Here is a 13,132-nt window from a genome sequence, read left to right as displayed (position 1 = left end):
CCCAGAGAACAGAGATTTCCCATTCCGTGCGTGCCCTCTTCCAAAGGAAAGGGTAGATTACTGTCTTTGAAGCACAGTCATGGCCCACAGGGCTGCAGGAGTGCCACCTCCAAAGTAAATGGGAACCTGCCCTCCCTCGAGTGGGTAATGGGCACACACCAGCCGTGAAGGCATTTCCCTGTGTGCAAAAGAAGAACAGAGCACGGACAGTTTCCCTTCAGGAAAAGGGCTCTCTGTCTCTCCAAAGGAAAGACAAGGTCTCACAGGTAAGTGAGTATTTGAGAGAGGCAGAAGGCTGTACTTGGCAGAGGCTACGGTAAGAGCTTCCTCAAAGCAGCCTTGTCAAAGAGCATAGAAGCAGAGGCCGTCTCCAGCGGCATCTGCACGAGAGTCTATCCACAACAGGAACACCTTGAAGCTGGCAGAGAATGCAGAGCTTAGCAGGAAAGGACCCGCATGCTACGAATGTGATATCTGGATGATGCCGCACAAAGGAATTCTGGCACTTGTTCTTCCCAACTGAGCTTAGTTGCATAACGTTTCTCCCCGCAGTGGCGAGCAGAAACATTGCTAGTGGGCAGTGGGGCACCAAATACACAGGCGCAGTAGCACCACCAACCTCTCCCAGAGAACAGAGATTTCCCATTCCGTGCGTGCCCTCTTCCAATGGAAAGGGTAGATTACTGTCTTTGAAGCACAGTCATGGCCCACAGCGCTGCAGGAGTGCCACCTCCAAAGTAAATGGGAACCTGCACTCCCTCGAGTGGGTAATGGGCGCACACCAGCCGTGAACGCACTTCCCTGTGTGCAAAAGAAGAACAGAGCACGGACAGTTTTCCTTCAGGAAAAGGGCTCTCTGTCTCTCCAAAGGAAAGACAAGGTCTCACAGGTAAGTGAGTATTTGAGAGAGGCAGAAAGCTGTACTTTGCAGAGGCTACGGTAAGAGCTTCCTCAAAGCAGCCTTTTCAAAGAGCATAGAAGCAAAGGCCGTCTCCAGCGGCATCTGCACAAGAGTCTATCCACAACTGGAACACCTTGAAGCTGGCTGCGAATGCAGAGCTTAGCAGGAAATGACCCGCATGCTACGAACGTGATATCTGGATGGTGCCCCACAAAGGAATTCTGGCACTTGTTCTTCCCAGCTGAGCTTAGCTGCATAACGTTTCTCCCCGCAGTGGCGAGCAGAAACATTGCTAGTTGGCAGGGGTCACCAAATACACAGGCGCAGTAGCATCACCAACCTCTACCAGAGAACAGAGATTTCCCATTCCGTGTGTGCCCTCTTCCAATGGAAAGGGTAGATTACTGTCTTTGAAGCACAGTCATGGCCCACAGCGCTGCAGGAGTGCCACCTCCAAAGTAAATGGGAACCTGCCCTCCCTCGAGTGGGTAATGGGCGCACAACAGCCGGGAAGGCACTTCCCTGTGTGCAAAAGAAGAACAGAGCACGGACAGTTTCCCTTCAGGAAAAGGGCTCTCTGTCTCTCCAAAGGAAAGACAAGGTCTCACAGGTAAGTGAGTATTTGAGAGAGGCAGAAGGCTGTACTTGGCAGAGGCTACGGTAAGAGCTTCCTCAAAGCAGCCTTGTCAAAGAGCATAGAAGCAGAGTCCGTCTCCAGCGGCATTTGCACGAGAGTCTATCCACAACAGGAACACCTTGAAGGTGGCTGCGAATGCAGAGCTTAGCAGGAAATGACCCGCATGCTACGAATGTGATTTCTGGATGGTGCACCACAAAGGAATTCTGGCCCTTGTTCTTCCCAACTGAGCTTAGCTGCATAACGTTTCTCCCCGCAGTGGCGAGCAGAAACATTGCTAGTGGGCAGGGGCGCACCAAATACACAGGCGCAGTAGCACCACCAACCTCTCCCAGAGAACAGAGATTTCCCATTCCGTGCATGCCCTCTTCCAATGGAAAGGGAAGATTACTGTGTTTGAAGCACAGTCATGGCCCACAGCACTGCAGGAGTGCCACCTCCAAAGTAAATGGGAACCTGCCCTCCCTCGAGTGGGTAAAGGATGCACACCAGCCATGAAGGCATTTCCCTGTGTGCAAAAGAAGAACAGTGCACGGACAGTTTCCCTTCAGGAAAAGGGCTCTCTGTCTCTCCAAAGGAAAGACAAGGTCTCTCAGGTAAGTGAGTATTTGAGAGAGGCAGAAGCCTGTACTTGGCAGAGGCTACGGTAAGTGCTTCCTCAAAGCAGCCTTGTGAAAGAGCATAGAAGCAGAGGCCATCTCCAGCGGTATCTGCACGAGAGTCTATCCACAACAGGAACACCTTGAAGCTGGCTGCGAATGCAGAGCTTAGCAGGAATTGACCCGCATGCTACGAATGTGATATCTGGATGGTGCCCCGCAAAGGAATTCTGACACTTGTACATCCTAAGTGAGCTTAGCTGCACAATGTTTCTCCCCGCAGTGCCGAGCAGAAACATTGCTAGTGGGCAGTGGGGCACCAAATACACAGGCGCAGTAGCACCACCAACCTCTCCCAGAGAACAGAGATTTCCCATTCCGTGCGTGTACTCTTCCAATGGAAAGGGTAGATTACTGTCTTTGAAGCACAGTCATGGCCCACAGCGCTGCAGGAGTGCCACCTCCAAAGTAAATGGGAACCTGCCCTCCCTCGAGTGGGTAAAGGACGCACACCAGCCGTGAAGGCATTTCCCTGTGTGCAAAAGAAGAACAGAGCACGGACAGTTTCCCTTCAGGAAAAGGGTTCTCTGTCTCTCCAAAGGAAAGACAAGGTCTCACAGGTAAGTCAGTATTTGAGAGAGGCAGAAGGCTGTACTTGGCAGAGGCTACGGTAAGAGCTTCCTCAAAGCAGCCTTGTCAAAGAGCATAGAAGCAGAGGCCGTCTCCAGGGGCATCTGCATGAGAGTCTATCCACAACAGGAACACTTTGAAACTGGCAGAGAATGCAGAGCTTAGCAGGAAAAGACCCGCATGCTACGAATGTGATATCTGGATGATGCCGCACAAAGGAATTCTGGCACTTGTTCTTCCCAACTGAGCTTAGCTGCATAACGTTTCTCCCCGCAGTGGCGAGCAGAAACATTGCTAGTGGGCAGGGGTCACCAAATACACAGGCGCAGTAGCACCACCAACCTCTCCCAGAGAACAGAGATTTCCCATTCCGTGCGTGTACTCTTCCAATGGAAAGGGTAGATTACTGTCTTTGAAGCACAGTCATGGCCCACAGCGCTGCAGGAGTGCCACCTCCAAAGTAAATGGGAACCTGCCCTCCCTCGAGTGGGTAAAGGCCGCACACCAGCCGTGAAGGCATTTCCCTGTGTGCAAAAGAAGAACAGAGCACGGACAATTTCCCTTCAGGAAAAGGGCTCTCTGTCTCTCCAAAGGAAAGACAAGGTCTCACAGGTAAGTGAGTATTTGAGAGAGGCAGAAGGCTGTACTTGGCCGAGGCTACGGTACGAGCTTCCTCAAAGCAGCCTTGTCAAAGAGCATAGAAGCAGAGGCCTTCTCCAGCGGCATCTGCACGAGAGTCTATCCACAACAGGAACACCTTGAAGCTGGCTGCGAATGCAGAGCTTAGCAGGAAAGGACCCGCATGCTACGAATGTGATATCTGGATGGTGCCCCGCAAAGGAATTCTGACACTTGTACATCCTAAGTGAGCTTAGCTGCACAATGTTTCTCCCCGCAGCGCCGAGCAGAAACACTGCTAGTGGGCAGGGGGGCACCTAATACACAGGCGCCGTAGAACCACCAACCTCTCCCAGAGAACAGAGATTTCCCATTCCGTGCGTGCCCTCTTCCAATGGAAAGGGTAGATTACTGTCTTTGAAGCACAGTCATGGCCCACAGCGCTGCAGGAGTGCCACCTCCAAAGTAAATGGGAACCTGCACTCCCTCGAGTGGGTAATGGGCGCTCAACAGCCGGGAAGGCACTTCCCTGTGTGCAAAAGAAGAACAGAGCACGGACAGTTTCCCTTCAGGAAAAGGGCTCTCTGTCTCTCCAAAGGAAAGACAAGGTCTCACAGGTAAGTGAGTATTTGAGAGAGGCAGAAGGCTGTACTTGGCAGAGGCTACGGTAAGAGCTTCCTCAAAGCAGCCTTGTCAAAGAGCATAGAAGCAGAGGCCGTCTCCAGCGGCACCTGCACGAGAGTCTATCCACAACAGGAACACCTTGAAGCTGGCTGCGAATGCAGAGCTTAGCAGGAAATGACCCGCATGCTACGAATTTGATATCTGGATGGTGCCACACAAAGGAATTCTGGCACTTGTTCTTCCCAACTGAGCTTAGCTGCATAACGTTTCTCCCCGCAGTGGCGAGCAGAAACATTGCTAGTCGGCAGGGGGGCACCAAATACACAGGCGCAGTAGCACCACCAACCTCTCCCAGAGAACAGAGATTTCCCATTCCGTGCGTGCCCTCTTCCAAAGGAAAGGGTAGATTACTGTCTTTGAAGCACAGTCATGGCCCACAGCGCTGCAGGAGTGCCACCTCCAAAGTAAATGGGAACCTGCCCTCCCTCGAGTGGGTAAAGGCCGCACACCAGCCATGAAGGCATTTCCCTGTGTGCAAAAGAGGAACAGAGCAAGGACAGTTTCCCTTCAGGAAAAGGGCTCTCTGTCTCTCCAAAGGAAAGACAAGGTCTCACAGGTAAGTGAGTATTTGAGAGAGGCAGAAGGCTGTACTTGGCAGAGGCTACGGTAAGAGCTTCCTCAAAGCAGCCTTGTCAAAGAGCATAGAAGCAGAGGCCGTCTCCAGCGGCATTTGCACGAGAGTCTATCCACAACAGGAACACCTTGAAGGTGGCTGCGAATGCAGAGCTTAGCAGGAAATGACCCGCATGCTACGAATGTGATTTCTGGATGGTGCACCAGAAAGGATTTCTGGTACTTGTTCTTCCCAACTGAGCTTAGCTGCATAACGTTTCTCCCCGCAGTGGCGCGCAGAAACATTGCTAGTGGGCAGGGGGGCACCAAATACACAGGCGCAGTAGCACCACCAACCTCTCCCAGAGAACAGAGATTTCCCATTCCATGCGTGCCCTCTTCCAAAGGAAAGGGTAGATTACTGTCTTTGAAGCACAGTCATGGCCCACAGCGCTGCAGGAGTGCCACCTCCAAAGTAAATGGGAACCTGCCCTCCCTCGAGTGGGTAATGGGCACACACCAGCCGTGAAGGCATTTCCCTGTGTGCAAAAGAAGAACAGAGCACGGACAGTTTCCCTTCAGGAAAAGGGCTCTCTGTCTCTCCAAAGGAAAGACAAGGTCTCACAGGTAAGTGAGTATTTGAGAGAGGCAGAAGGCTGTACTTGGCAGAGGCTACGGTAAGAGCTTCCTCAAAGCAGCCTTGTCAAAGAGCATAGAAGCAGAGGCCGTCTCCAGCGGCATCTGCATGAGAGTCTATCCACAACAGGAACACCTTGAAGCTGGCAGAGAATGCAGAGCTTAGCAGGAAATGACCCGCATGCTACGAATGTGATATCTGGATGATGCCGCACAAAGGAATTCTGGCACTTGTTCTTCCCAACTGAGCTTAGTTGCATAACGTTTCTCCCCGCAGTGGCGAGCAGAAACATTGCTAGTTGGCAGGGGTCACCAAATACACAGGCGCAGTAGCATCACCAACCTCTACCAGAGAACAGAGATTTCCCATTCCGTGTGTGCCCTCTTCCAATGGAAAGGGTAGATTACTGTCTTTGAAGCACAGTGATGGCCCACAGCGCTGCAGGAGTGCCACCTCCAAAGTAAATGGGAACCTGCCCTCCCTCGAGTGGGTAATGGGCGCACAACAGCCGGGAAGGCACTTCCCTGTGTGCAAAAGAAGAACAGAGCACGGACAGTTTCCCTTCAGGAAAAGGGCTCTCTGTCTCTCCAAAGGAAAGACAAGGTCTCACAGGTAAGTGAGTATTTGAGAGAGGCAGAAGGCTGCACTTGGCAGAGGCTACGGTAAGAGCTTCCTCAAAGCAGCCTTGTCAAAGAGCATAGAAGCAGACTCCGTCTCCAGCGGCATTTGCACGAGAGTCTATCCACAACAGGAACACCTTGAAGGTGGCTGCGAATGCAGAGCTTAGCAGGAAATGACCCGCATGCTACGAATGTGATTTCTGGATGGTGCACCACAAAGGAATTCTGGCCCTTGTTCTTCCCAACTGAGCTTAGCTGCATAACGTTTCTCCCCGCAGTGGCGAGCAGAAACATTGCTAGTGGGCAGGGGCGCACCAAATACACAGGCGCAGTAGCACCACCAACCTCTCCCAGAGAACAGAGTTTTCCCATTCCGTGCATGCCCTCTTCCAATGGAAAGGGTAGATTACAGTCTTTGAAGCACAGTCATGGCCCACAGCGCTGCAGGAGTGCCACCTCCAAAGTAAATGGGAACCTGCCCTCCCTCGAGTGGGTAATGGGCACACATAAGCCGTGAAGGCATTTCCCTGTGTGCAAAAGAAGAACAGAGCACGGACAGTTTCCCTTCAGGAAAACGGCTCTCTTTCTCTCCAAAGGAAAGACAAGGTCGCACAGGTAAGTGAGTAATTGAGAGAGGCAGAAGGCTGTACTTGGCAGAGGCTACGGTACGAGCTTCCTCAAAGCAGCCTTGTCAAAGAGCATAGAACCAGAGGCCGTCTCCAGCGGCATCTGCAGAAGAGTCTATCCACAACAGGAACACCTTGAAGCTGGCTGTGAATGCAGAGCTTAGCAGGAAATGACCCGCATGCTACGAATGTGATATCTGGATGGTGCCCCACAAAGGAATTCTGGCACTTGTTCTTCCCAACTGAGCTTAGCTGCATAACGTTTCTCCCCGCAGTGGCGAGCAGAAACATTGCTAGTTGGCAGGGGTCACCAAATACACAGGCGCAGTAGCATCAACAACCTCTACCAGAGAACAGAGATTTCCCATTCCGTGTGTGCCCTCTTCCAATGGAAAGGGTAGATTACTGTCTTTGAAGCACAGTCATGGCCCACAGCACTGCAGGAGTGCCACCTCCAAAGTAAATGGGAACCTGCCCTCCCTCGAGTGGGTAATGGGCGCACAACAGCCGGGAAGGCACTTCCCTGTGTGCAAAAGAAGAACAGAGCACGGACAGTTTCCCTTCAGGAAAAGGGCTCTCTGTCTCTCCAAAGGAAAGACAAGGTCTCACAGGTAAGTGAGTATTTGAGAGAGGCAGAAGGCTGTACTTGGCAGAGGCTACGGTAAGAGCTTCCGCAAAGCAGCCTTGTCAAAGAGCATAGAAGCAGAGTCCGTCTCCAGCGACATTTGCACGAGAGTCTATCCACAACAGGAACACCTTGAAGGTGGCTGCGAATGCAGAGCTTAGCAGGAAATGACCCGCATGCTACGAATGTGATTTCTGGATGGTGCACCACAAAGGAATTCTGGCACTTGTTCTTCCCAACTGAGCTTAGCTGCATAACGTTTCTCCCCGCAGTGGCGAGCAGAAACATTGCTAGTGGGCAGTGGGGCACCAAATACACAGGCGCAGTAGCACCACCAACCTCTCCCAGAGAACAGAGATTTCCCATTCCGTGCGTGCCCTCTTCCAATGGAAAGGGTAGATTACTGTCTTTGAAGCACAGCCATGGCCCACAGCGCTGCAGGAGTGCCACCTCCAAAGTAAATGGGAACCTGCCCTCCCTCGAGTGGGTAATGGGCACACACCAGCCGTGAAGGCATTTCCCTGTGTGCAAAAGAAGAACAGAGCACGGACAGTTTCCCTTCAGGAAAAGGGCTCTCTGTCTCTCCAAAGGAAAGACAAGGTCTCACAGGTAAGTGAGTATTTGAGAGAGGCAGAAGGCTGTACTTGGCAGAGGCTACGGTAAGAGCTTCCTCAAAGCAGCCTTGTCAAAGAGCATAGAAGCAGAGGCCGTCTCCAGCGGCATCTGCACGAGAGTCTATCCACAACAGGAACACCTTGAAGCTGGCTGCGAATACAGAGCTTAGCAGGAAATGACCCGCATGCTACGAATGTGATATCTGGATGGTGCCCCGCAAAGGAATTCTGACACTTGTACATCCTAAGTGAGCTTAGCTGCACAATGTTTCTCCCCGCAGTGCCGAGCAGAAACAATGCTAGTGGGCAGGGGGGCACCTAATACACAGGCGCCGTAGAACCACCAACCTCTCCCAGAGAACAGAGATTTCCCATTCCGTGCGTGCCCTCTTCCAATGGAAAGGGTAGATTACTGTCTTTGAAGCACAGTCATGGCCCACAGCGCTGCAGGAGTGCCACCTCCAAAGTAAATGGGAACCTGCCCTCCCTCGAGTGGGTAAAGGCCGCACACCAGCCGTGAAGGCATTTCCCTGTGTGCAAAAGAATAACAGAGCAAGGACAGTTTCCCTTCAGGAAAAGGTCTCTCTGTCTCTCCAAAGGAAAGACAAGGTCTCACAGGTAAGTGAGTATTTGAGAGAGGCAGAAGGCTGTACTTGGCAGAGGCTACGGTAAGAGCTTCCTCAAAGCAGCGTTGTCAAAGAGCATAGAAGCAGAGTCCGTCTCCAGCGGCATTTGCACGAGAGTCTATCCACAACAGGAACACCTTGAAGCTGGCAGAGAATGCAGAGCTTAGCAGGAAAGGACCCGCATGCTACGAATGTGATATCTGGATGGTTCACCACAAAGGAATTGTGGCCCTTGTTCTTCCCAACTGAGCTTAGCTGCATAACGTTTCTCCCCGCAGTGGCGAGCAGAAACATTGCTAGTGGGCAGGGGGGCACCAAATACACAGGCGCAGTAGCACCACCAACCTCTCCCAGAGAACAGAGATTTCCCATTCCGTGCGTGCCCTCTTCCAAAGGAAAGGGTAGATTACTGTCTTTGAAGCACAGTCATGGCCCACAGGGCTGCAGGAGTGCCACCTCCAAAGTAAATGGGAACCTGCCCTCCCTCGAGTGGGTAATGGGCACACACCAGCCGTGAAGGCATTTCCCTGTGTGCAAAAGAAGAACAGAGCACGGACAGTTTCCCTTCAGGAAAAGGGCTCTCTGTCTCTCCAAAGGAAAGACAAGGTCTCACAGGTAAGTGAGTATTTGAGAGAGGCAGAAGGCTGTACTTGGCAGAGGCTACGGTAAGAGCTTCCTCAAAGCAGCCTTGTCAAAGAGCATAGAAGCAGAGGCCGTCTCCAGCGGCATCTGCACGAGAGTCTATCCACAACAGGAACACCTTGAAGCTGGCAGAGAATGCAGAGCTTAGCAGGAAAGGACCCGCATGCTACGAATGTGATATCTGGATGATGCCGCACAAAGGAATTCTGGCACTTGTTCTTCCCAACTGAGCTTAGTTGCATAACGTTTCTCCCCGCAGTGGCGAGCAGAAACATTGCTAGTGGGCAGTGGGGCACCAAATACACAGGCGCAGTAGCACCACCAACCTCTCCCAGAGAACAGAGATTTCCCATTCCGTGCGTGCCCTCTTCCAATGGAAAGGGTAGATTACTGTCTTTGAAGCACAGTCATGGCCCACAGCGCTGCAGGAGTGCCACCTCCAAAGTAAATGGGAACCTGCACTCCCTCGAGTGGGTAATGGGCGCACACCAGCCGTGAACGCACTTCCCTGTGTGCAAAAGAAGAACAGAGCACGGACAGTTTTCCTTCAGGAAAAGGGCTCTCTGTCTCTCCAAAGGAAAGACAAGGTCTCACAGGTAAGTGAGTATTTGAGAGAGGCAGAAAGCTGTACTTTGCAGAGGCTACGGTAAGAGCTTCCTCAAAGCAGCCTTTTCAAAGAGCATAGAAGCAAAGGCCGTCTCCAGCGGCATCTGCACAAGAGTCTATCCACAACTGGAACACCTTGAAGCTGGCTGCGAATGCAGAGCTTAGCAGGAAATGACCCGCATGCTACGAATGTGATATCTGGATGGTGCCCCACAAAGAAATTCTGGCACTTGTTCTTCCCAACTGAGCTTAGCTGCATAACGTTTCTCCCCGCAGTGGCGAGCAGAAACATTGCTAGTTGGCAGGGGTCACCAAATACACAGGCGCAGTAGCATCACCAACCTCTACCAGAGAACAGAGATTTCCCATTCCGTGTGTGCCCTCTTCCAATGGAAAGGGTAGATTACTGTCTTTGAAGCACAGTCATGGCCCACAGCGCTGCAGGAGTGCCACCTCCAAAGTAAATGGGAACCTGCCCTCCCTCGAGTGGGTAATGGGCGCACAACAGCCGGGAAGGCACTTCCCTGTGTGCAAAAGAAGAACAGAGCACGGACAGTTTCCCTTCAGGAAAAGGGCTCTCTGTCTCTCCAAAGGAAAGACAAGGTCTCACAGGTAAGTGAGTATTTGAGAGAGGCAGAAGGCTGTACTTGGCAGAGGCTACGGTAAGAGCTTCCTCAAAGCAGCCTTGTCAAAGAGCATAGAAGCAGAGGCCGTCTCCAGCGGCATCTGCACGAGAGTCTATCCACAACAGGAACACCTTGAAGGTGGCTGCGAATGCAGAGCTTAGCAGGAAATGACCCGCATGCTACGAATGTGATTTCTGGATGGTGCACCACAAAGGAATTCTGGCCCTTGTTCTTCCCAACTGAGCTTAGCTGCATAACGTTTCTCCCCGCAGTGGCGAGCAGAAACATTGCTAGTGGGCAGGGGCGCACCAAATACACAGGCGCAGTAGCACCACCAACCTCTCCCAGAGAACAGAGATTTCCCATTCCGTGCGTGCCCTCTTCCAATGGAAAGGGTAGATTACTGTCTTTGAAGCACAGTCATGGCCCACAGCGCTGCAGGAGTGCCACCTCCAAAGTAAATGGGAACCTGCCCTCCCTCGAGTGGGTAAAGGACGCACACCAGCCGTGAAGGCATTTCCCTGTGTGCAAAAGAAGAACAGAGCACGGACAGTTTCCCTTCAGGAAAAGGGCTCTCTGTCTCTCCAAAGGAAAGACAAGGTCTCACAGGTAAGTCAGTATTTGAGAGAGGCAGAAGGCTGTACTTGGCAGAGGCTACGGTAAGAGCTTCCTCAAAGCAGCCTTGTCAAAGAGCATAGAAGCAGAGGCCGTCTCCAGCGGCATCTGCACGAGAGTCTATCCACAACAGGAACACCTTGAAGCTGGCTGCGAATACAGAGCTTAGCAGGAAATGACCCGCATGCTACGAATGTGATATCTGGATGGTGCCCCGCAAAGGAATTCTGACACTTGTACATCCTAAGTGAGCTTAGCTGCACAATGTTTCTCCCCGCAGCGCCGAGCAGAAACAATGCTAGTGGGCAGGGGGGCACCTAATACACAGGCGCCGTAGAACCACCAACCTCTCCCAGAGAACAGAGATTTCCCATTCCGTGCGTGCCCTCTTCCAATGGAAAGGGTAGATTACTGTCTTTGAAGCACAGTCATGGCCCACAGCGCTGCAGGAGTGCCACCTCCAAAGTAAATGGGAACCTGCCCTCCCTCGAGTGGGTAAAGGCCGCACACCAGCCGTGAAGGCATTTCCCTTTGTGCAAAAGAATAACAGAGCAAGGACAGTTTCCCTTCAGGAAAAGGTCTCTCTGTCTCTCCAAAGGAAAGACAAGGTCTCACAGGTAAGTGAGTATTTGAGAGAGGCAGAAGGCTGTACTTGGCAGAGGCTACGGTAAGAGCTTCCTCAAAGCAGCCTTGTCAAAGAGCATAGAAGCAGAGGCCGTCTCCAGCGGCATCTGCACGAGAGTCTATCCACAACAGGAACACCTTGAAGCTGGCAGAGAATGCAGAGCTTAGCAGGAAAGGACCCGCATGCTACGAATGTGATATCTGGATGATGCCGCACAAAGGAATTCTGGCACTTGTTCTTCCCAACTGAGCTTAGTTGCATAACGTTTCTCCCCGCAGTGGCGAGCAGAAACATTGCTAGTGGGCAGTGGGGCACCAAATACACAGGCGCAGTAGCACCACCAACCTCTCCCAGAGAACAGAGATTTCCCATTCCGTGCGTGCCCTCTTCCAATGGAAAGGGTAGATTACTGTCTTTGAAGCACAGTCATGGCCCACAGCGCTGCAGGAGTGCCACCTCCAAAGTAAATGGGAACCTGCACTCCCTCGAGTGGGTAATGGGCGCACACCAGCCGTGAACGCACTTCCCTGTGTGCAAAAGAAGAACAGAGCACGGACAGTTTTCCTTCAGGAAAAGGGCTCTCTGTCTCTCCAAAGGAAAGACAAGGTCTCACAGGTAAGTGAGTATTTGAGAGAGGCAGAAAGCTGTACTTTGCAGAGGCTACGGTAAGAGCTTCCTCAAAGCAGCCTTTTCAAAGAGCATAGAAGCAAAGGCCGTCTCCAGCGGCATCTGCACAAGAGTCTATCCACAACTGGAACACCTTGAAGCTGGCTGCGAATGCAGAGCTTAGCAGGAAATGACCCGCATGCTACGAATGTGATATCTGGATGGTGCCCCACAAAGAAATTCTGGCACTTGTTCTTCCCAACTGAGCTTAGCTGCATAACGTTTCTCCCCGCAGTGGCGAGCAGAAACATTGCTAGTTGGCAGGGGTCACCAAATACACAGGCGCAGTAGCATCACCAACCTCTACCAGAGAACAGAGATTTCCCATTCCGTGTGTGCCCTCTTCCAATGGAAAGGGTAGATTACTGTCTTTGAAGCACAGTCATGGCCCACAGCGCTGCAGGAGTGCCACCTCCAAAGTAAATGGGAACCTGCCCTCCCTCGAGTGGGTAATGGGCGCACAACAGCCGGGAAGGCACTTCCCTGTGTGCAAAAGAAGAACAGAGCACGGACAGTTTCCCTTCAGGAAAAGGGCTCTCTGTCTCTCCAAAGGAAAGACAAGGTCTCACAGGTAAGTGAGTATTTGAGAGAGGCAGAAGGCTGTACTTGGCAGAGGCTACGGTAAGAGCTTCCTCAAAGAAGCCTTGTCAAAGAGCATAGAAGCAGAGGCCGTCTCCAGCGGCATCTGCACGAGAGTCTATCCACAACAGGAACACCTTGAAGGTGGCTGCGAATGCAGAGCTTAGCAGGAAATGACCCGCATGCTACGAATGTGATTTCTGGATGGTGCACCACAAAGGAATTCTGGCCCTTGTTCTTCCCAACTGAGCTTAGCTGCATAACGTTTCTCCCCGCAGTGGCGAGCAGAAACATTGCTAGTGGGCAGGGGCGCACCAAATACACAGGCGCAGTAGCACCACCAACCTCTCCCAGAGAACAGAGATTTCCCATTCCGTGCGTGCCCTCTTCCAATGGAAAGGGTA

This window comes from Kogia breviceps, chromosome 11 (assembly GCF_026419965.1).
Source record: "Kogia breviceps isolate mKogBre1 chromosome 11, mKogBre1 haplotype 1, whole genome shotgun sequence".
In the NCBI taxonomy this organism is placed as follows: Eukaryota; Metazoa; Chordata; class Mammalia; order Artiodactyla; family Physeteridae; genus Kogia; species Kogia breviceps.
The sequence above is the reverse complement of the archived record's forward strand: the minus strand, read 5'-3'. Positions refer to the sequence as shown.